This window comes from Macrotis lagotis, chromosome 1 (assembly GCF_037893015.1).
Source record: "Macrotis lagotis isolate mMagLag1 chromosome 1, bilby.v1.9.chrom.fasta, whole genome shotgun sequence".
Taxonomy (NCBI): domain Eukaryota; kingdom Metazoa; phylum Chordata; class Mammalia; order Peramelemorphia; family Peramelidae; genus Macrotis; species Macrotis lagotis.
Genome location: NC_133658.1, coordinates 43379803 through 43405378, shown reverse-complemented (window position 1 = coordinate 43405378; position 25576 = coordinate 43379803). Strand labels below are relative to the sequence as shown.

Here is a 25576-nt window from a genome sequence, read left to right as displayed (position 1 = left end):
ATGGCAGAAGGCATCAAGGAGGAGATCCCTAGTGAATCCAATTCTGAGACTTCAGGAATTTTCAAAGGTTGCCTGGTGAAGCCCACCTTTGAATTGAGTAATGATCTGCAGAAACTCCTCACCTGCTCAGTCTGTAGAAGTTATTTCAATGATCCCGTAACAATGCTTTCTGGCAACACTGTCTGTCAGTCCTGTCTTCCAGAAGGAAATCTTCCTGGGCAGATCAACTGGAGGATAAGGAACATTCTGGATCTATACAAGGGGCTGAAAGCACACCTTGAGGAGCTTCCTATTGTCCCTGAGGGATGGTGCCTCAAGCATGAAGAGCCCTTCACCTTCCTATGTCAAGAAGACAATCAAGCAATCTGCCAGGTCTGCAAATACTCTAGTCTTCACAAGGGCCACACCCTGACTGACTTAACAAGATAAGGAATAAAGCTTCCTCAGAAGAATGTGATCTCATCACTTCTGGGCCACCACTGAATGCTCTCCCCCTGGTCCCCCACAACCCAAATCCCAAAGTGGGATGCTCTTCCACTTTGTTTTCCCTTTTGGGTGTGGTATTTTGCAACATGAGTTTTAAAAAAACTTACTTTCTATGTATCATGATATATCACATGTATTATGTTATTGCTTGACTTCTCAAGATGTGGGTAGAGAGGGGACAAGGGAAGAGTGTTTACAAATGAAATTTTAAAATAAATGCTAAAAATATTTTGTATCATTGGAAAATTAAATAAACATTTTTTTTTAAAAACAACTCTTTATTGTTGCTTCTATCCAAGTATTTACTGTTTGTTTCTAACCAAGGATGATAGGATGATAGGATTGGAGGAAGTCATAGATGATACTATCAAGTCTTATCAACTACAATGTGGGTACAGAAAGATGCTGGAGAATGGGTAGGTCACATTACCCAAACCTTTCAACAGAGAGGTTTTTCAAATACCCATATGTGCCATTCTCCCAGCATATTGCCCATGCTGACTGGAGAAACCAGACAGTGTCAGACAGACAGTGTCAGAACCGTCTTCCCACACTCTTATTTTGAGGTCAACTGACTGCTAAGATTGTATTTCCTTCCTCTAAGAGGCTGAGTTTAGTCCTGGAATTTGCAACTCATCCACGAAGGAAAGACTTAGACTTATCTTGAATAGATTTTCCCATAATAGTTGATCACATCTTCTCCAAGGCCCTGAAAGGGGGATTCAGGCAGCAGATCTGTCCTATCCTGGACTCCCCTGTCCTCAAATCTTGTCAACAAGGTATCCAATGTGTGGAGCTACCATGCTCCCAGAAATTTTCCCCATGCATCTTTAAATGAAGCCTCTACACAGACATTAAAGCTAGAAATCCCACCAAAAAAAAAGCAATTAAAGTAAGTTCTCAGCTCAAGATTTCATGAAGGACCTTCAGTAAAGGCTCAGTCTCTTTGGGGATAAAAGGGACATTAATACACTGGTATAGATGTGATACAACCTTTTTGGAGAGCAATCTGGAATTATGTCCAAAGAGCAATAAAACTGATCTACCCTTTGAGCCAGTAACACCAATACTATATTTATAAGAAGGCCATAAAGCCTATATCCATAAGAAATACAAAATTGGAAAGTTCCACATGCTCAAAAAATATTAATAGCAACTCTTTTTGTAGTGACAAAGAATTGGAAATTTGAGGGGAAGCCCTGTCAATTGGGGAATGACTGAACAAATTGTGGTATATGAAAGTTATTCTATAAGAAACTACCAGGAGTTGGATTTTGGAGAAGCATGGAAAGAATCAACTGATGCTGAGAGAAGAGAGCAGAACCAAGAGAACACTGTACAAATTAACAACATTGTGAATTGATCAACTATAATGGATGCAGCCCCTCTCAGCAGTTCAGACTATGGATAATTCCATCCACATCCAGAGGGGAAAAAACCCTGTAGAATTTGAATGTATATTATTTTCATTTTTTAAAAACTTCTCTTATGTTTTTCCTTATCTCATAATTTTCTTTCTTCGTTTAGTCCAACTTCCTTTTACACAAAATGACAAATATGAAAATATGTTAAACACAAATGTACATGTAGAATTTTTACCAAACTGTTCACCACCAAGGGGAGGGGAGAGGGAAGGAAGGGTGGTAGAAGAATGTGTTACTTAAAAATTTGCAAGGGGAGAAATGTTGAAAAACTATCATAATTGGAAAAAAAATATCAATTAACAACAAAGGAATCTTTCTGTCAGTTTTTTCATTACTCCCACTGTTCTGTTTCTTTACCACCTCCCCAGTTGAGTGCTGTCTTCCATATGGTTACCAAGGGGAGACCAGGGATGGCTTGAGAACTTTTAGAACCAGATAGCACATGGGAATTCATCCACGGCCACCCTGTAGACAAGAGACAGGACTGGTGAGGGAAGTGGAAGTTCCCTTGGGGAGGGTGGAAGATACTTATATTTTTTAGGTATACCTGCTGATCCAGCCACCGTTTTTGCTACAGATGGTCCAAATAATTTTTTCCCCACACAAACATGGGTTTGAAATGATTTCCCTGATCTGATGTGATTTTTATGGGGAGCACTGAACCACCTTGCCATGACAATGGAGGCAAAACTTCTCTGATGGAAAAGATTTCCTCTCCCATGTCCCTTTTCAAGTGTCTGTTGTAAATAAAATTTTGTAAGACAAAATTTTGAGTATTAAAAATCAAATTATTAACTATGTCAGCCAAGAATTAATAAATTGATGATCAATGAACTCTCTCAGAGAGCAAAGATAAAAAAAAGGCATGTTGTGTGTCATCTTATATCTCATCCTTCTGACAAGGGCCTCGCTTGACAAGCTAATGGGAACCCTGATTGATGCATATTTATTTATTTGTTTTTACTTATGTAAGGCAATGGGGTTAAGTGACTTGCTCAAGTTCACACAGTAGTCATGAGGTAGGATTTGAACTCAGGTCCTCCTTTCCAGAGCCCATGCTCTATCCACAGTGCCACCTAGTTGTCCCCTTGATGCATATTTATTAAAGGTTGAGCAACAAGTCTTTGGTTCTTCCCTATTACTTCATCATTAAGGGGGGGAGGCCTGGTCTTGAAATTTAGTAGTCTCCAAAAATTTGGAGACCAACTCTATTTTGCCTTAATTTCTCTGTTGTGAGCCATGTTGCCCTGAATTGTAACAATGGGAGTATAGTCTCTGGAGCAGCTCTTGATAGTATAGACCAACTCAGATTAGCTTTTATGTACAGGATATGTCTAGAGAGGCCCAGACCAGACTCCAGAATCAGTAGGAATGTGGTCCCTTTCCTTTGCCAGTTTCTGGTAACAGCCAAGCTAAAAAAAGGTGAAGATTCTTAAAGAGAGGAGGGAATATGACAAATTAATATTAATAACAAAATAATACAGTATTAACATTCATTTTCTTCACCAGCTCTCCAATCCCTCTTTTATTCACTGAGAGATTCATTTTTCCTCAGTGAATCTCTGACTGATATGACAAACACTTCAGTAAGGGATTTTTTAACATCGTAAGAAAAGAATGAGGTGGGGAGGGCAAGGGAAACAATGACCAAAGCATTGACAGGAGCAGTAGGAGGCTGTTCTATTTGGCAAGCTGGCCTTCCAAAGAACAATGTTGCAAGGAGGAAAAAGTGCAAGGAAAGAGTAAACTGTCTCTTTTTTCAGTAAACCATTTCATTAGCTCATCATATCTCAGGGCTCACATATGTCATACAGCTTTGTGATTTCTGGAAACATCTAATGCAGTCTTCTGGTGCTCTGGAAACATCTCTTCTTAGGCGTTATGGAACAAAGCAATTCCTTCTAGTAGATCTGCTTCTCCAGTTCAGGTCACTTGTCATCTTCTTTCTGTTAAAATTTCTTGCAAAACAGATCTCAATAAAATTTAATACATTTTCATTTTGCTTTGCCCGTAACTAGATCATATGGGAAGAATTAGCTTAAATCTTATACCATTAATAAAAGCATCAAATTAGAAACCTCTAGACTGGAGAATTTACTTTTTCCATATTTCTTACTGCTCTTGTTCTTATCTAAACCACTGCCCACAAGTGACTGAAAGAAAAATCTAAAAGAATCTAAGAGAATTTGCTTTGTAGGATGTGCCGTTAAGAGTTAAAAGAAGTAATATTTACTCTGGTAGTCATTTCAGCTAATAAGAGTCCTTTGTAATGGGGCTTTTCCTCAAAAAAAAATCACTGTAGCTATTCACTTCAATTTTTATTCTACTTCTTCACTTTTGGTTGCTCATTTTCCCCTAAGGAGAATGGCATGTTGTTAAAGATGAATTCAATACGCTGGCCACATAAATGAATGTTTGCTAAAGATGGTTATTTTACCCCAATTGTAATAAAAAGGTTGCAATGGAATATCTGAATAGATTAAGGAAATTATTCCAGATTGTTTCCAATACCTCATCGATAGTCAAAAGCATTCAGGTACTGTGTTCAAGGACACTAGATTCCCTTACCCTCATTGAATAATTGATTTACAACATTATTTAACTGTCCCCACAAGACTCTGAGATATTTGAAGGACATTATTTTAATACCTGTGTCCATAACTAGAAATAGGCAAATGACAAACTCAAGTATTCATCTGTTGTGTAGGATATGGAAAGGACTATAATTCAAGAATGAATCACTTAGATCTTAGACACCTGCATTTTAATATAATAGCTTAGATGTGCTCTAGCCTTTATGTATAGGATAAAGATTTAATATTGTATTCATATCTTTTACTGCCCACTCACCATGGATATAGAAATTTGTCATTAAAGTAAAAATAGGAACATACTTAAACTAAGGGGAAAATGCTCCCCTAACTTGTCAATTCCAGATAGTAGTTATAGAGGCAGCCAATTGTATGTGTAATGTTACAGACAGGCTTTAGAAGCAGCCAGTCAGAAAATTTCCCCTTCAAGAGGAAATGTCATAATGGGGAATCAAGTTAGGAGAGTCCTACCTCAGCCTATTCCAGAAGTCACTCTCCCAGATTCCCTTGAGATAACAGAACTTCACCTGAACTTCACAGGAGTCACCTGGATAAACCTACTAGCATGAGGAATCATTGGTTGAATAGCATTTCTTGATGATCAAACCTAAAATCAAAATCAGACTTCTGAGACAAATGAAAAGTCTGAGAGACAGAGTTTCTGGGTGATTAATAAATCACATGATTAATTAGGCTAGCCGATAATCAATAAATTGATGGTCAATGATTTTTCTTCATAACCAAATACAAAACCACACAGATCATAGAATGCTTAAATGCCTTTGGAAAAGGAGTTGTCCCTGAAAGGTGAAAGCAACCCTGATTGGTGAGGGGGTGATCTTTCAAATGAAGAGGTGCACTGAAAGTCTTCAGCTCTACCTGTGGAGAATATGGATTGATTATGAGACTGAGTTGCCTGCAGCAATTTGGATAATGCAATACATCTCTATCCAGATCACTGTTTGGTTTCTCCTTCATGACATATCATGAACTCCAATGGGGTCTGCAAAAACTTTAAGGTTGCCATTCACTTATATTAGGTTCTATTTATGCTGTAAATTAGCAGCAAGGTCTTCCAGTTGGGTTGGTTCCTGCCCAAGACCTTGGAGCATGATCCTGGAGGATTTCAGAAATCTCATCTATCAGCAACATCCTTCAGAAATTGACTGGCCCCCTAGGGTCTAGTCCTTTAATGAGTAAAAACAAACCCTTAATCCTAATTTAATGATTGGTTCTTAAATAGAAAAATAATCATTTTTCTCACTCTATCGCTTATAGTCCCATCAAATTTTACCTTAGATAGCAAGTTACACTAGTAATACTCAGAAATGACTTTAACCTGGTCTTGTGTAGTTATCATCAATTCCTTATCAACAAAAACTACCAAATTTTCCAAAAATAGCACAACTTTTGTTTTTCTGTTCTCTTCCTGTTTCAACTCATCCTCATATAAAAGAAATCAACAAAATAATTATAATCCACAATTTCACCTAGATTATGAACATAGATTATTCGCTCAAACACATAGAAAGTTTTTCTATGACTATGACCAATTTTTGCAAACTTTAGATTACATAGATATCTACTTCTTTAGGTATATTAACTCTTATAAAACATAGACTATCTAAGGTTGGCATCTGGTACTGGTTTAAGATATAAATCCAATACACATTATTCCAAGCATAATTTAATCACTTTAAAAAAAATTTAATAATTATTTATTCTCATTTTATACAAATAATGTTTTTATACATTAATAAAATATTCTTATTTAAGAGTAAACAAAATACCCCCTCCCCCCAAAAATATAGACTTGCTTGAGCAATAAAGTAAAGGGGAGAGAAAAAAAATTTAAAATAAAATAAAAAAATAATAGTAATAATTGTAGGTATGGACAGGTGGTGCAGTGGATGGAGCACCAGCCTTGGAACCAGGAGCACCCAAGCCCATATCTGGCCCGTACACCCAACAATCACCCAGCCATGTGACGTGCAAGCCACCCCAACCCCACTGCCCTGCAAAAACAAAAACCCAAAAAAGAAAAAAAAAGACCTAAAATAAAATAAAATAAAATAGTAATAATAGTAGGAGTGGTTGGGTGGTGGACAGAGCACTGGCCCTTGAGCCAGGAGCACCCGGGTCCAAATCTGGTCTCAGATGCCCAATGATCACCCTGCTATGCAGCCCCAGGCAGGCTGCCCAGCCCCATTTGCCCTGCACCCCCCCCCAAATAATAATAATAAAAAATGTGCTTCAGTCTTTGTTCCAACATCACCAACTCTGTCATGGGTGGATCATATTCTTTATAATAAGTCCATCACAAAATTTACTTCCATATTTTTCCACCATTGCCATTGCTGATCCAAGCCCTTTTGCCTTCTGGTATATTATATTCTAAGCCCTGTGAGTTTCCAATGTAGTTGCTGCTAAGTCCTGAGTGATCTGGATTGCAGCTCCATGGTATTTGAACTGTGTCCTTCTGGTTGCTTGTAATATCTTCTCTTTGACTTGGGAGTTATGGAACTTGGCTATAATATTCCTAGGGGTTGGTTTTTTGGGATCTCTTTCTCAGGGGGATCGGTGGATTCTCTCCATTTCTATTTTGCCCTCTGCTTTTAGGATATCAGGGCAATTTTCCTGTAGTAATTTTTTGAAAATGATGTCAAGGTTCTTTTCCTGATCATGACTTTCAGGTATTCCAATAATTTTTAAATTATCTTTCCTAAGTCTGTTTTCCATATCAGTTGTTTTTTCAATGAGATATTTCACATTTTCTTCTAATTTTTCATTTTTTTGGTTTTGAAGTATTGATTCCTGGTTTCTAGTAAATTCATCAATCTCCCTGAATTCTATTCTTTATCTGAAGGATTTATTCTCCTCAGAGAGTTTTCTTATCTCTTTTTCCATCTGGCCAATTTTGCTTTTTAAAGCATTCTTCTCAATAACTTTTTGAACTGTTTTATCCATTTGACCTAAGCTGTTTTTTAGCATGCTATTTTCTTCAGCATTTTTGGGGATTTCCTTGACTAAGCTACTGACTTCATTTTCATGTTTTTCCTGCATCTCTCTCCTTTCTTTTCCCAGTTTTTCTTCCAACTCCCTCATTTGATTTTCAAAGTCTTTTTTGAGCTCTATCATAGCCTGAGCCCAATTTCTGTTTTTCTTGGAGTCTTTAGATGCAGGAGCTTGTGCTTCCTCATCTTCAGACTGAGGATTTTGATCCTTCTTGGGCTCACAGGCAAAATATTTCTCAATGGTGTTCCTCTTATTTCTCTGCTTGCTCATTTTCCCAGCCTAAGTCTGTTTTGGGGGTATTTCCTGAGCTTTTGGGACATTCCCACAAGGGTCTCAGTGTGTGAGGCTCTGTCCTCCCTCCTGGTCTGTGAATGACCATAAGCGCCTTCCCCCACCATGGGGCTGAGGTGGTGGGGCCCTGCTGTTCAGAGTCCTGTTCCAGGGACAGAGGACAGAGTTCTGCAGTCTCTCTCTCTTCACTCCCCTCCCTAGGTTCAATGGGCTCATGCCCTGGGGGCTCCTGCTTACTGGCTCTACCTGCTTCTGTTCCTGGATCTAGGCTGAGGTGGCCATGCTGCTCACTGTGTGCCCTGAGGGCTGGGCCTCATGTGCTCTCTCTGGCAGAGGTCCCCTGCTGTTCCCCCACTTTGTGCCCAGTGCTCCCCGGGGTGCAGCTCAGGAGACTCCCCCGCTGCTGTGAGCCGTGGCTCCCAGCGCCCTGGGGCTGCCTCCGGGAGGCTGAAGTTCTTTCACTCTGGCAGGCTGCCCCTCCGACACTGGGGAGCAGAGCCTTTCTGCTCTTTTCCAGGTTACCTTGAGTAGGAGAACTGCCTCTCTGGGTCCCTCTGTGGGTTCTGTCTCTCGAAAATTTAGTTAGAGCCCTTAGTTTGTAAGTTTTATGAGAAAGCGTCCAAGACATGATCAGCTCTTGTAGCCATCTTGGCTCCACCCCCAACTTAATCACTTTCATAAATAATAGATAAATAACCTGAGATGAAACTTTATTATGAGCAAGTTTGGAAATTTCACCCCTGTTTTTCCCAGAAGGAATATTTATATCCATTTGCTAAATAAGAATTCAACAACATAATAAAGTCTTCTACATGGTTGATAAATAATTATGACTAGAAGAATTGAAAAAATCCTTGTAACTTTATAAATATGGATATTTGATAAGTTTTCTTTGTAGCTTTTCCCACACAGTAATCAGTGATCAATTTTCCCTTGAAAATATACCCATGTAAATACTTAATAGTTTTTAATCTTGTCATTAATAACTCCCAATTTTTTTGTTTTTTAGGGTTTTTGCAAGGCAATGGGGTTAAGTGGCTTGCCCAAGGCCACACAGCTAGGTAATTATTAAGTATCTGAGGCTGGATTTGAACTCAGGTACTCCTGACTCCAAGGCTAGTGCTCTATCTACTTTGCCACCTAGCTGTCCTTAATAACCCCCAATTTTTGTAATTTTTTGAAGTGATAGATGACTTTAGATGAAGCTTTCTCTAGATTACAAGCAAATTTGGAAGTGTCTCATTTCTCAGATTACAATATTTCAGAATATTGGAACACATGATCAGCAGGGTTGATAAAATCACATAACATTTTCCAGTTTTTTCTTTTTACTCTTTTTCTTCTTTCAATTCAGTTCATAATCTAATTAAAGAGAAGCTATTTCCCTTGATGTTGATGATGCTGTTTGTCCTTCATTCTGGAAGAAGACCATGACATCAAGGAGGTGATGCTAAAACAAGCATATGAATTGGATTAGAATGAGGGGGTGCTGTGTTAAGTCACCAGCCTCACTTTCTCCTCCAGAGCATCAAGGTCCAGTGCCAAATATGGCACTAAAATTGTTGCTAAAATTGTTAATTGTTTCCGGTAGTTTTTTGGATAATTTCTTGGGATGGCCCTTTCTTATGAATTATTCTATCTATGCTCTACTTGCTAGGGTCCTTTTTAGACCTGACATTTTCTGTTTCAAGATCCCTAGTGATTCAAACATCCTGCAATCAATGTCCTATGGGTCCCACTAGGATGCACCTTAAGAGGGTCTAAAGATTGCATAAAAATGAATGTATGAGTAAAGACGTCTAGGACTGGTAAGGGACCTTTGTGTTCATAATTGCTAGTATTTACTTAAAGAAGGTTTTAAGCAGGTTGCCAACTGAATTACTAAGATTAGATGAGAACTCGTATCTCCAATCTAATTACAAGGTCTATATAAGCCTGAGCAAATTCAGTGTGAATCAGTCCTGTTTGAGGAGGCAACTGGAAGAAGAGCACCAGTCAGCATGGAGGAGGCTGATCAGGAACTAGCTTTCACCATGGGCTTTACCAGATTTGTTTTTGGTTTGTTTGATTTGGGGTGGGGAGGGGGTGTTGCGAGGCAATGGGGTTAAGTGACTGGCCCAAAGTCACACAGCTAGGTAATTATTATGTGTCTGAGGTTGGATTTGAACTCAGATCCTCCTGCCACCTAGCTGCCCCATTTCACTGGATTTGGAAAGAAAACCAGGACATTTGACTTGGAAGTCATGTTTGAACAAACCCAAAGAACAGCTATGGAAAGAAGTAGAAAAAGTTTTACAAGCCAGAGAGAAAGAGGGGGAACAAAAGAGAGAGAGAAAATTAAGGCAACATGAAGAAAATGAATCAATACCTTCAGACTCAAGTTTAACCAGATATCCTTCTATGTCAACTTCCAGTGACACAAGAAGCAGTAGAAGTGAAATAGTTCAGATAAAGAATTCAGTGGGCCTCCTTTGCCACCTAGAACACCCCTGAACACTCTGAAGATACAGATGATCTCATTGGTTCCCCACTTCCGCCAGCATAGCAGGATATGGATGATGATAATGATGATGATGATGATGATGATGATGATGAAATTAAGCCTGTCCAAAAAATCCCTGATTCTCATGAAATCACTCTGCAGCATAGCAGCAAATCAATTTCTGTTTTAGATCTGGCCCCGTTAGATGCCAATTTGGTAACAGGAGGATTTGATTATGATGTTAAATTTTGGGATTTTGCAGGGATGGATGCTTCTTTTCAAACTTTCTGATCTCTTCAGGCAGCACAGGAGATGTTATTCTTGTGGTATCTGGAAACTCTTAGGCCAAAGTGCTTGACAGAAATGGTTTCTTAGTGATGGAAGGAGACCAAGGTCTTGTGGACATGGTCAACACTTATCACAATGGCAATGCTTAATAGTATGCTTCTGGCATCTCAAAATAAGAATGAATTTTTGACTTGTTCAAATGATGGGATCGTCCAAACTTGGGCTGTGGGCAGTGATAAGAAGAACAAAATGTGTTTAAGCCAAAAACAATTCAAGGAAAAAAAGTTATTATGACTACTTGCACATAAAGTACAGATGGGAAGCTCATTGCAGCTGGCTGCCAGGATGGAAGTCTCCAGATCTGGGATGGAAATATGAGTGTCCATACCAAACTCCACTGCAGGCAGTCCATGATCCTGTGTGACATTCTCCTATGATGGCACTGTTTTTACGTCTTGGGGAGGGGAGGAGTTTCTTAAACTGTTCAACAGTTTAAGAAACCACCTTTTTTAGCTTCAAGTCTTCCCATCTTCTCTATGACTGATTGCTGCATCAGTCCAGATAATAAGCTTTTGGTGACATTTGTTAACTTTTGGTGACATCTGTAACATCTGTTAAGAGGGGGAAGTGGCAATGGCAGACTTGTTTCTTTTGAGCGTCAGACATTCCTTAAAGTCCTTGAAATTGATATCACTGATGCCAATGTGGTACATTGTCTATGGCATCCCATGTTAAACTAGATCATGGTTAGAACTAGAAATGGATTGGTTAAAGTGTGACATTCTCCTGTTATTATGATCCCAACAAGAGTCAGAGTGGAACAAAATTATGCAATGGTAAAAAAATAACAGGAGACAAGACAAGCTGAGATTTGAATCTGGGACTGCATCATAGCTCCTTATGCACTGCTAATGTTCAGTGAACCATACCAACAAAATTCAAGGAAACAGTTGGAAAAGGATACATTGGATCCTCTGCAATCTCACAAGCACAAACCCCCTATGACAGGCTCAGGTCGTGGTAGTAGAGTTGAAACCCATGGAGGAACTTTGTCATCATACATAGTTAAAAACAGCAACCCCTGGGAAGTCATTTTAAAATATGCAAAGGAAGTCAATGATATAGGAAGATAAGGATACTGTGATGCATATTTCAAGACTCAGCCTAAAATGCTTTTTTGCAGAAGTAGAATTTGATGAAGAAACAAAGAAAGAACCAGAATGTAAAAAGTGCAAAATTTGAAGAATCCATTTTGAAGTCAGAGAGAAGTGGACAGTCATGTACAATCTTTTTCCTTAATTTTTTTTTTTTAGGTTTTTGCAAGGCAATGGGGTTAAGTGGGTTGCCCAAAGCCACACAGCTAGGTAATTATTAAGTGTCTGAGGCTGGATTTGAACTCAGGTCCTCCTGACTCCAAGGCCAGTGCTTTATCCACTATGCCACCTAGCCACTCCTTTCCTTAATTCTTTACTAATAAACTTATATATTGATTCCTAACACCTCTAATGACTGTTTTAAAAGTCTGCTAAATGTGTGTTCAAATATTTTTATTGCATTTATTAAATCTGTTTATTTTCATTAAAGAAGCAGATTCTTACAAAAAGAAATAAAGAAATCGTAAAAGTCTGTTTGGACTCAGAAAAGGACTTGGCAGAAGTTCCTCCCCTCACAAATGTCTGGAATGGAGACCCTGAACATGAAGTCTCAGATGCTGAGCCCACAGGTTATAAACTCTCAGGTAAGGACTGAAAAAAGCAGGTTTAGCAGTGCCACTCTGTTCAGACAAGACATCTGAGGGGACCCAAGAGTACATGCTCTTGCTAGATGGTACCAGATGACCATCAGAGTAGCATCTGTCCCATGGATTTCCCCCTTGGTTAATGACATAGCCATACACCTGGACCTCCAATTGTGGTTGGACAGTAGGATGCAGCGAGAGCTTTTCTCAGAACAGACCTTTAACCATTTCTACCTCTTTGCTTTTCTTGACACTTTCACTGGGGCCCCACACCTGGCTGGGGCAGCTCACAGGATAGAATAGAGAGCCAGTTGAGAACAAACACCAGGAGCTACCTCAAGTGATTCTATGGACCCCACCCTTTTGTGTAGATCCAAACACTGTGACAGATGGAAACGCCTCCCCAAGTTACACCTCAGTTTATACCATTAGTCAGTGCTTCTTCCCCACATCCTGAACTAAGAGATACAGGAGAACATCTCCTAAGATTCACTGCCAAATATCCCATGGATTGCAAAGCCCCATTGGTATTATCCCAAACCATGAGACCCAGGAATTTCCTCACCTTCCCAGGCTGCAGAAATGATTTCTTTCTTTCTTTGTATTTATTTTTAGGTTTTTGCAAAGCAAATGGGGTTAAGTGGCTTGCCCAGGACCACCAGGTAATTATTAAGTGTCTGAGACCGGATTTGAACCCAGGTACCCCTGACTCCAAGGCCGGTGCTTTATCCACTACGCCACCTAGCCGCCCCAGCAGAAATTATTTCAATGATCTTTTCAGTCTTTTCAATGATCTTAACAATGCTTTCTGTTAGTCCTGTCTTCCCCAAGGAAGTTTTCTGGGCACATCAACTGGAGGATAAGGGAAACCCTGGATCTATCCAATGTGCTAAAATCAATTCTTGAGCAGCCTCCTCTGGTCCCAAAGGGATGGAGCCTCAAGCATGAGGAACACTTCATCCTCCTATATCAAGAAGCTGATCAAACAGTCTGTCAAGTTTGCACATTTTCTTGCCTTCACAAGGACTATACCCTGACTGATTAATAAACTTCTGAAGAATGGGATCTGGGCCACCTCTGGGCCACCCCTGAATGCTCTTCCCCTGAGTCTCCAATGGGGTAGACCCAGGAACCCAAATCACTCTGTTCTCTACTAGTAGCTTCCCTGGTTCTATCAGGAATGCTGATGGAAGGAAGGTAGAAATCCCCCATTTTGGAGGCTTACCAGACTCCACTCTGAATTCCTGGTATATGCCTGCCACCTGCTGGCTTGTCTTGTTATCACATCGATCTTTTCTCACATTGTCAGTTAATAAATTTTCTGACCTAGAAAAGCAAAGAAACTAAAAGGAAGGGAGAAGCTAGGTGGTTCAGTTGATAAGAGTACTGGCCCTGGAGTCAGAAACACCCAAGTTCAAATTCTTCCTCAGACACTCGACACTTACTAGCTAAATGACCTTAAGCAAGTCATTTTAGCCCCAATTAGTCCCTTCCTGGCCCCCCCCCCCCCCCAGGGTAGAGCTCTGAATTGATCCAACCATTCTGTAAAGCAATGGGAACTATGCCCAAAGCACTATTGTGCATGCCATTTGATAGCACTACTAGGTCTATATTCCAATGAGATGATAAAAAAAGGAAAAGGACCCACATGTACTAAAATATTTATAGTGGCAAATAACTAGAAATTGAGAGGATGACCATCATTTGAGCAAAATCAGTTATGGTATCTAAATAGCAGAATACAATTGTTCTATTGAAATTATTACTAGTGGATTTCAGAGAAACCTGTACTTAGATGTGACGCTGAGTGAAGTGAGCAGAATCAGGAGAATATTGTATATGATAATAACAGCAACATTGTATGATGATCAACTATGATGGGCTTAGCTCTTCTCAGAAATATCGTGATCAAAGAATATTCCAAAAGACTTGTGATGGAAAATCCAGAGAAAGAACCATGATGAATGTAATTTCGCTTTTTAAAATTTGGTTGTTTTGTTTGTTTCTTGTGATTTCCCCCTTCTTTTTTTTTCCTGATTCTTCCTTCACAAGATGACTAATTTAAAACTATGTTTAACATGATTGGTCATGTATAGCCTCTCTCAGTTTACTTGCTGTATTAGAGAGAGAGAGAGAGAGAGAGAGAGAGAGAGAGAGAGAGAGAGAGAGGAAAATTTGGAACTCAGACTACTTGCTATGCTAGGATGGGGCAGGGTAGGGTAGGAGGCAGAAAAACAAAAATGAACGATGAATATTATCTTTACACATAATTGGAAAATATTTTTTAAAACGAATGTTGAAATCTATCTTTACGTGTAATTAGGGGAAAAAACCCAAAATATGATTTACTATTCTGCTTGGCCCCCATCAGTATCCCCAGGCTGAGGACCACAAACCCCTTCCAACTGCAATCCCTCTCACTGGATGGGGGGAGGCTGCATAGCTAGTGTCCCATGTTTAAGTGACCCCCCAAAAGTCACTATGTAGCCACAGACACACATTCTTCCTGGATACCCCCCTTGGCTACTACAATACTACACAGAGTAGGGAAATGTTAATGATGTCACTCAGATCAACCTCTTTCTCCTCAAAGAAATAAAGTTTCTGCCTCCACCAGAGAGAGACACAAAAATAAATAAAAAAGATGATGAAACATAGATGGTTGTTATTAAGTGGTTTTCTGAATTGATATACATTCATGGGGACCTTTTTTTTTGGTACATTTTAGTCCAGTCCTTCATAGGACAAGAGCATTCTCATTTTTTTGGTAGAAAACCCTTAAAGCTTCCTCTTTCAAACTCATACTCACACTCAATATTTAATCCGGATGGAAGCACTTAATTAGTGCATATAGCTGACACTTGAATCTGGTCATTTCCAATAGCACAATGAATCAGTGATTCCCTAATCTAATTCATCGCTCTTTTTCTGATTTTTCTATCCCCTTTGGTTGCCTCCTTCCTTATCACCTGTCCTTTCCTGACCAGAAGGAAGAATTCACATTTGAAGAAATTCCAAGAGTTAACTTTCCAAAATGAAGAAATGGAAAACTGTGTAGTTGTAGGAGATCTGAGGAGCAAAGGGAATTGTGATCAGGACAGTTCAACCATTGTCCTTAGGAAACCACATCTGCCAGGGGCCTGAAGTGAAGGACCAGAGAGGGCCTATAGGGAATATATATGCCCAGCTCCCAGGGCACATAAATTCTTAAGGGAATCAGAGAAAGGAAAACTGCAGGTTCGAAAAAATTGAATAAGCTGGGTCAACCTGATAGATCAGCTTCTGAAAAAGATTTAAAGATCCTTCTCTGAGATGGAATTGCCTCCTCATACTTAGCAGTTTATCTGAGCCCTCCTTTGAACTTGTTAAAACATAATATTACAGTCAAAGACCTTGGGGTCAAATATCGACTCAGCTAAAACCAGTCATTTAAGCTCTGTGCTCAGTGTCTAAATCTGTCAAGTTGCACCAGATGATCTTTAAAGCCACTTCCACCATATAGAAGACACAGGGAGGAATTTTGATAGCACAGGTTGTATATGAGGGGGTAAGGCAAGAGAATTAAGGGCAATGGCCATCTAGTCCCTAAAGGGAGGAGGAATATAAGGTGAGTTTTGTCATAAGAGTAGAGAATTAGGTGCCTATCTGAGGGAAAAGAAATGTTAAGAAAAAGGTATTGCTTTCTATAAGGGACAAAATAGACATGAGGGATTTTGGATTCGAAGAAGATAGAGCTTGGGTTTCATGTGCTCCATCAGTTGCCTGGTCCAACATCCAGAAGGAGGAGGGATTAGTAATGGTGCAGTTGAACTCCCCTGTCCCCCCTCAGTTCCCATAGTTGGATCTTGGTCTCTTGTCTTACTTGGATGCCTCCACCAATCACTTGATTAACGTGGTCTTCTTTGATACCAAAGACCAACTACTATTATTATTTAAATAGTCTGGGGATAGGTTCCCCCTGTCTTTTTTGTTGCCTTCCAGGATGGGCCAGTACAAAGTATCTTCCAAAGATAGCATCATATGCCAACACTGCACTCAACTTTGCTGAACACCCTCTGGGGGAAACAATTGGCTATAGCCTTAATGATGACATGGTGTCTCTTCCTGGCTTCCCTCATAATCTGGGTGTCAGAGGAGGCCAATATATCCTGCAGGACTCAAATAGACTCTGGGCTCTAGGTGTCCCTTTGGGGTACAGAAGGGTGAAGCCTCTGCCTTCTTTCAGTAGCTGGAAGAGATATGAAGAAATGGTTAAAGCTTTGGACAGCCCACATTGACAATGACCGGCTTTATCCCAGGGCCTAGATTCTGTGGTTTATGATCATGTGTTTGGATGGGGCTCAGGGAAGCAGGCTAGATATGCTGAATCCATCCCCTAACCCTGCTCTCCATGTCTTATAGTCCTTTGGCTCTTCTTTGAGGTCTGACATGAAGGGTGTGATATTGGGGGTGGACTTTCAAGGGCACCATTATAACTTCTCTTATTCCCCCACAACTCATGAGCTCAGCCAGGCCAATATTTTTAGGAGAAGACCTGAAACTTATCTTCTGACACTGGTACTTCCTTCTGCCCTTGCCTTGCAGCTGGGCACTATTTCTACAAAGACAAGTCTCAATGGCCTTTGATTGGTCAAGGAATTTTCCCAGACTCCACAGCCAGTAAGTTTCCAAGACAGGTCTTGCTCCCAGATCTTCCTGACTTGAAAGCTGATTTGCTGCCTTCCAACTAGATTCTAACCTATTTACAAATGAAAGAATGCTCTGAGAGGGCAATGGCTTCCCCCAGTCATGGGGCTTATAAGGGTCAGAGCCGGGACTGGACTCCAGTTGAGTGTTCTCTTTACTCTATTCATGCCAATGGATGGGCAGGCTCACTGTTCACCAGGACCAGGGATTGCATCTCCTCCATTGCCTGACTTTCCACTATTGCTCTGAGGAGGAGACCTCAATGGTATGACTGAGGTTGGGGTAAAGGATCCACTTGGGATGCAAGAAATCCAAGGGCAGGGGATGATGCCTGAAGATCCTATAGGTGATTCTGTAATCGCTCTATTGTCATGTTCTTCAGACACTAATATGTGGCATTGTCAAGTACCTCAGCCTTTTTTGGTGATCCTAGAGGGAAGGAACAAGGCTTAAGTCTTCTCAGACACAGATCATTATCCAGGTGCACCTCTTGAAAAAGAGAACTTTTGGGAGAAGGCTTCCTCCAAGTCTTTGGCTGCTTATCCAATTGCTTTACATTGATAGGAAGCTCCTTCATGGGAGCAATAAAGACATTTCTAAGAGAGTCTGCCATTTGTAGACCACCTTGTGGGGGAGCTTTGTCACCTTCTAGACAGGGAAACAGCCTCTATCATGTGACATTCCCCTGATCACACAGCAACTCAGTATGACAGCTTGACCTCCAGTCGACTGGAGAGCCTCAAGTTTTCCCTTGCGCTGCTGTCCTGTTGCCCATTTCTCCATGCCCATCTATGGAGGATAAAGGAGGGGAAACTGTCCTAAGCTTGTGCTTTTCCAGCTTTATTCTAAAGTCTTGGAAATGAAACCAAGTTCCTAAAATATCAGAGTTAGAAAGGACCACAGAGCTCAGTCCAGTCTATTCCTGAATAAGAATGTTCAGCCACATCAGGTTCAAAATGTCTTCTTCCAGATTTTGACCACAGCTCTCCTTTGAAGGGGAACCTCCTTCCATTTTGTTATTGGACATTTTTTCTACCAGAGGAAGTTTTTCTTGCCATCAAACCTTAATGTACCTCTTTGTAACTACCACTCATTGCTCTCCCTTCTGTCCTCTGGGGTCAAACATTCATCAAATTCCTTTTCAAGGTTCATAAACTTTCAAATACCTTCTTCATGGTAGAATCCTGCACCCCTTATTTCCCATGACAGGGACTTGATGTACTGCCCCACTGACTGTTCTCTGAACCCTTTCCAGCTTTTTAATACCATCAGTGCTAAAACATGGTGACCACCACTGAACATGTGATGGCAGATGTGTTCGGACCAGGGCTGGCACACTGGGCCCTTGGGGATCAGCCATGACTCCTCTAAGGAACTCAGAGGAAGAGCAGGAAAGGGTCTTAGAGGAATCTGAGCCCAGTCTTATCTCCCTCACACTCCTATTTGCAGAGGAGGAAACTGAGGCTCAGAGAAGGTAAAGGTCATTCCTTAGAGCCTATAGGGAGAAACCCCAGAGGATAAGAAATCAGGTCCTTGGCTTTCAAGTCCAGAGACATTTTTCTAGGCTCCCTCACATTCTCCTTCTTCATTGTCTGTGATACTCAAAGGGGCAGCTTTGGAAGGAATCCTTTTGGATGGAAGTGTTCTCAGTTGTCTCTTCATTTCATGTTATGATAAAAGGAATGACAGTGGAAGCCATCTCTTGGGGATCAAATTGGAGGTGTCTTCAATTGTCTCTTCATTGTCTCTTAGGGTAAAAGGGGCAAGAATAGAATGTATCTCCTGGATTATTTAAGTATTTTATTTCTTCTATTAATCTGAGTAGTTTATATTTTTGGAAATATTCATTCATTTCACTTAGATTATCAAATCTAATGGCAAAATAGTTCTGAATTATGACTTTAATTTCCTCCTCATTGGTGATGAGTTCACCCATTTCATTTTTAATGCTGATAACTTGGTTGAGGTCTTCAACAAGAAAGTGTAGCAGTGAAGAGGTATTAGACTGACTACCAAACTGAAGGTCAGCCGAGACATTGTGCTGATCTCATTGTTATGTGCCTGTGAAACCTGGACAATCTACCAGTGCCATGTCAGGAAAATGAATTGCTTCCATTTCAATTGTCATAGGAAGATTTTGGAGATAACCTGGCAGGAAAAGATACCAGATACTCAGGGCCTCTCTAGAGCTAAACTCTAAAACTTTAAAACATAACTATAGGGAACCTAACTACAATGGGCTGGCCACATTGTTTGAATGTCAAGTATATGCTTGCCAAAAAGACTATTTTATGGAGAACTCACACAGAGCAAGTGCTCAGGGCAGGGGGGAGGTGGGGGGTGAAGGAGGGAGGGTGACACTCTCAAGGTCTCTCTTAAGAACTTTGGAATTGATTGTGCAACATAGGAGACACTGGCATAGGAATGCCCAGTATGGTGTTCCCTCATCAGAGAAGATGCTGTGCTCTATGAGCAAAGTAGAATTGATGTAATTCATAGAAAATTGCACTTTTAGAGAACTCACCTCATGTCTCTCCATGGACTATTTGTGCCTGACCTGTGGTAGAGCATTCCTAGCTTGTATTGGTCTGATCAGTCATGATCTGACTCGTTAAGTTGTCTCTAACATAGCGATGTCATTTTTGTCTTCTTTGATAACAAAGGACAATATCAACCAACCAATGAGCATTCAATTCAGAGTCCTGATAGATGTGTGGGCTTCTCCTGATATCCAGGGTATGAGGGAAACCAGGAAGCTATAGCCAACCATTATCTACAGTCTATAAAGCTATAGCCAACCATTTACACAAAAGAGAGTGTGAAATGAAGCTGGATGCAGTGTAAGCATATGAGGCTATCCTTGGAAGACACACTAGTTCATCCAGGAAGTCAATGAGAAAAGACAGGGGGATCTCATACCCTGCCTGTTTTTGAGGACTTGGAAAAAGTTATGCCCTTCCCATATGAGTGACATCAAGATCCTGACTCTGAAACTCCTGATACTGATCCCAGAGACTATGAATCCTCAAATAAATGCTGGACAAATGGATTTATCAGTTCTGGTCTATTCAGGCAGACACCTCAGAGGGGCCAATAGTCATAGTCCCCGTGGAGCCCTTTCCCTGGCTTCCCCTTAGCTCATAATGCATATGGCCCTGGGATCCATCTGAAGCCCAACCTGGTAGCCAGGACCAAGACAAGGAGACACAGGAAAAGAACTTCTCGGAAGAGACTTTTGAATAATTTTGCCCCTTGTCATGTTGATAGGAGCATAAGAGTTGGAACCCCATTCGGTATGGACTCCTCCCAAGCTCCCTACCTGTGGTGATCATTTAGAATGGAACCTGCAATGCCCAATGGGAAAACAGAGAATGCTGAGAAGAGCCCCAGGAACCACCACAGGTAAATCCATGAAGTAACAGCAGTTTTGTCTTTGTCCCAAACCAAGTAGACAAGGCTTCTCCTTTCTATGTCAACTCCCTCCAGCTGGGAGCTTACGTTTCAACATTCAGCATTGACCATCCTACTTTCTTAGGTCCAGGATCAAGGGACAAATGAGAACAAGCCCCATTACCAACTTCAGGCACGTCCCTTCAACTATTGATGTTTATGACATCATGAGAGATGAAGAAGCATCTCCCAAGAAAGACCCCAGGGAATCCCCTTCCCTGTTACCTCTTTGGTCATCATGGATCATGAAGAGTCAGTTGGAAACAGTTTCCAAGATCGAACAGCACTGATTCCACAGACTTTTCCAACTCTTGATTCAATCCATTATAAGGAAATAGCTGACAACACTCCCCAAGGTCATATTCCACAGCAGATTTCCTATACCCAATATACTATACCTAGAATCTAGTGACCTATAAATGCCATCCTCAAATCCAAACCTAATGTAACCATATCCAATTCCCTATTCTTATGAAATGTGCACAATTCTTACTCCCACCTCTGTGTTTCTTTACCAATAACAGCATCGAAAATCAATAGAAAGTAATGTAAAGACATCAGTTCTCTCAAAATAGGACAGGACTGGATTATTGGAAACCTCTACTGATTCTCTAGTCTCCTGATTTCATGTCCTCATTTTACCTCTCTTCCTCTTGGTTATCTAAATAAAACAAGATATTCTACAAATTTTGAGATCTCATCTACCTGGATTTCAGAGGAAATGATGGGGGTCATCCCATGTGTAAGAGAATAGAACCTCCTAAAAATTGAGTAAGAGGTCCACCTGATGCAAATTGAGGCCAGAAACTCAGTTGGTAAATTCCTCCTCCTCTTGGAGGGTTGCCCATCTCTGGGTAACATAGCACATGAGATCCAAACTATGTCTTCTTGCAAACCAAAGTCCATCATGATATGTTTGTTCTGCTTAGTGTCTATGAGTTCTTAAGAAACCAGATCTGTCTTTTTTCCCCATAGAAGGAGTCACTAAGCTAAGAAATGAAATTGTCAGATCCTATGCATATTTCTCTAACACTTCTCCCTCTGATGGGCACCTAACTCTACTTTTATGGTCAAAACTCTTTTATGACCTGACATCTTCATCCCTGTAGGAACTTGATGGCCATTGCCTTCTTATTTGCCTCCATGACTCTTCTTTAGTCTTGTTTCACATACAGCCTCTATTGCCAAGATTTCTCCCCATGTCTTCTACAGGGTGGAAGTGACCTTAAGGATTATCCAATCTTCTAATTAACCAGACAGAGCAACTGAAACCCAGAGCTTGAATGAGTGGTTTATGTAAGCTAATATTTGTCCCCAGGGACTGGAAATGTTGTGCTCTAACAAGTACAAAGGAGGGCCCAGATAAAGTACTAAGAACTTTGAGGAGGGAAAGAACAATGTCAACTGGAAGTAAGATTTGGAAAAACGTGTCCTTAAACCTTTTTCAGAAGCTGGTCTATCAGGTTGGTCCAGCGCACTCGGTTCTTTCCAATTACTCCAATCTACAGAGATTTTGCTTTATTTCTGTTAAGGATATGTGGACATCAATGGAGCTACATCATACATACATTCCTTATAGGCCCCTTTTGTTCCTTCACTTCATGTCCTTGACAGATGTGGTCTCCTAAGCAGTGCAGTGTAAGAGGTCCTGACCACCATTCCCTTTGTTCCTCAGATGTCTCAGAACTACATAGTTTGCAATTCCTACATTTTAAAAAGATAACTCTTGAAATTTCTTAAGATGTGAATTCCTCCTTCAGGTCAGGAAAAGGATAGAGGTGATGAGGGAGGAAGCAACCAAAAGGAGCAAAAGATCAGAAAAAGAGCAACTAATTAGAACAACTCTTGACTACTTGTACTATTAGGAATGAGTAGATACGGGTATCAGCAAATTGTGTTAGTTAAATGCTTTCACTGGGATTAAACCAGGAGTATTAGTATGAGAATAAGTGAGAGGAATTTGTTGAGGTTTTCTAGAAAAGATATGAGAAAAACAGTATGAATTTGCTCCTGTCCCATGAAAAGCTGAACTAAAGTAGTGGTGTGAAGCCCAAAGACATGGGGCTACAAGAATGAATAAAAAGATACCTATGAACTCTTAGAAAAACTTAGAAAACCATATAGTAGTATCATCTAAGACACTGGATTATCCAATAGCCATAGAAACCAAGGGCATTGATAAGACCTCCACAGGGAGCATTACCACAAACTCCCATGTTTACATTGCCACAGTCACACAATAATATCATGCTCATTACTCCTCAGCAAATTCAACTAAATCAAACTTCAAATAGTTTCTATCTGCCATATTACCTGGCACCAAAGCTCCTTCTAGTGTATTGGCCAGGAAAAAATAAATTGGAAGAGCCTGGAGATGGGTTTTTTAAGGGATGATGATGATGATGATGTTGATATTAATGATGTGGTATTAATGGCAGGAGAAAACTTATTAGAAGAGAGTGCAAGGATTTTGGCAACAGTTTCTGAATTAGTGGGCACATTAGCAAGATCTTGTAAAGATAAAACTTTTCTCCTTTCAGCTTCTTTATAAAGAAGGATCTTAAAAATGGGTAAAAATCATGGAATAACAAAACTATATCCCAATGTAGTAAGGTACATGACACTTACAACATGATAAAGGCTACATAACCTCATAGAAAAGGTATCAGTAGGGGGTAGCTAGGTGGCACAGTGGATAGACCACCAGCCCTGGAGTCAGGGGGACCTGAGTTCAAATCCAACTTCAGACACTTAATAATTACCTAGCTGTGTGACATTGGGCAAGTCACTTAACCCCATCACCTTATAAAAAAACAAAAACAACAATGAAAAAGTATCAGTAACTGCCCAATGCAGGAATCTTTCTTATAAGGATTATGAAAGACATGAACAGGCAAGTGATGTCTGGGCACAGCTAAAATTCTTTAAATGGTTTGGTCAAATTGAAAAACAGGAAAGAGCAACAAAGAGAGAGAAATTTTAATGTGAATAGCAAAGTCTCAATTTAGACAAGAGGATCTAGAACAACTTAGGTTGAAACAGAAGGTTAAAGAGATGCAGGAACAAGAGAGATGAGGCTATGGGATGTCAACTTAGCTGCCTTAGCGGCAATTGATCCTAGGAAGGAAAGGAAAGTCAATTCCCTGGGTTAGAGGGTTCTGGAACAAATGCAGCAGTCCCCGGTAGTTCTGGAGTTGAATCAACGTGACAAAGGATAACAGGTGAATCTCAGGGACTCCATATTTTGTTTAGAAAATGATCCAGAGACAAGCCATTCCCTGTTGCTATATAAAGCATTCCTTAAATAAAATGGAAAAGATCAAGTTATTTATGATGGCAAAGCCTAGGGATGTTTTTATGTATTTTCAGATTATGCCCTTTTTGTAACTAGCAAATGGAATAATGCTTAAAAAACAACCTTCTTTTCACATGGAACAGTTTTATATTCCTATTTATAAATCACCTTTTCATTAGGAGAAAGTCCCTTTTTATAGCAATGAGAACACTTACAAAGGCCTGTGGATATCATTAAAGGACAATTAAATCTTCTTTTATTGAAATTTTAATTACTTTTTTCTAATTACATCAATAGTAGTTTTTCAATATTCATCCATCTGCAAATTTATGAGTTCTACGTTTTCCTTCCTTCCCCCTCTCCATGGAGACTAAAAGTCTGGTAAAAGTTTAACATATTTATACATTAGTCATGTTATAAAAGAAGAATTAGAACTAAGGGGAAAGAAAAAATCACGAGAAAGAAAGGAAAAACATAAAAGAAGCTTCTAAAAAATGAACATAGTATGCTTTGCTCTGCAGTCAGACTCCATAGTTTTTTCCCCTCTAGCCGTAGATGGCATTGCCTGTAGCAAGTCTCTCAGGGTTAGGACAATTAGATCTTAAGTTATCATTGATCAGTGGCCTTCTTGCCAAGCAAGTCACATATAAAGACTGATGGAATTGCTTAGCAAAAAATTAGCTGCCCTTTGTTAGGCTTGTAGCAGCTATGTTATTTGTGCATTTTAGTTCAGTTTGACTGACCTATACTTAAAAGAGAAGTATAATTGTTGACAGTTGATGACTAGATTTCATTTTTTTAATTTTTAAAATAGTCAGTTGGCAAAAGAAACTGATTTTTAGACTATGTATCTTTCTCCTTTCCACAAAACATTCAAAATTCCAGAGGAATATTTAATTAATTTCAAAAACATAACCTCAGTTTTTAATCACAATACTGCTTATTAAAGACCTTGAGAATCCCTAAAGGAGTGTTCCTTCTGAATGTGTTATTTGCTATGGTTTGCAATGCTATAAAGTTAAAAGAAAAATGATCCCTGAGAATACACACCAATTTCATCTATGTTTCATCATATTTTATGTTGATTTTATTATCTATTTCCTCAGATGATCACTTCATTGTATGCAATTGAAGGTTATCAATCACCTTCAATGGATTCTAAGGGAGAAATAGAAAATCTGGTATTTTTTCAGGAACCCACACAATGGAATTATAGAAGAGAATTGACCAAGGCAGGCTAACATCACTCCTCTCTCTGATATTCCATGTGATTCCTGCTCTGACCTTCAAGGGGCTATGGTCCTTTCCCTTTTGGATCATGCTATGTTCCATTTGCTAAGATCCCTTTCAGACCTGATATTCTCAAGATGCTTTTTTGGCTTGAACATCCTGCAGTCAGTGTCCTCTGATTCCACCATCCTAAGAGAGTCTAAGGATTTCATGAAAGTGAATGTATGTGCTGAGAGGAAGCCTTTTGAGAGCAGGATTTTTTGCTAGCTAGAAGGGAACTAATCAAGAACTAGATAAGAAATGATTGATTTATAGACAACTAGATGCTAATGAGCTTGATCCCAACACCTGAAGATAACCCCTCTTCCTTGGTTTTAGTGGCTTGCCCAAGGCCACACAGCTAGGTAATTATTAAGTGTCTGAGGCTAGATTTGAACCCAGGTACTCCTGACTCCAGGGTGGGTGCTTTATCCACTGCGCCACCTAGCCACCCCTCTTCCTTGGTTTTTTCTAGGAACTCTAGAGACCCTTAAATTCTTTTTCTAATTGATCTTCACAGAGCAGGTAAAGAGGTATAGAACAGGTCTTTGTGGTGTTGAC

General features: G+C 40.0%; 1 pseudogene; it reads left to right on the top strand.

Moving 5' to 3' along the window:
* Positions 1–11819, top strand: LOC141505609 (WD repeat-containing protein 70 pseudogene; annotated as a pseudogene).
* The last annotated feature ends 13757 nt before the right edge of the window (positions 11820–25576 follow it).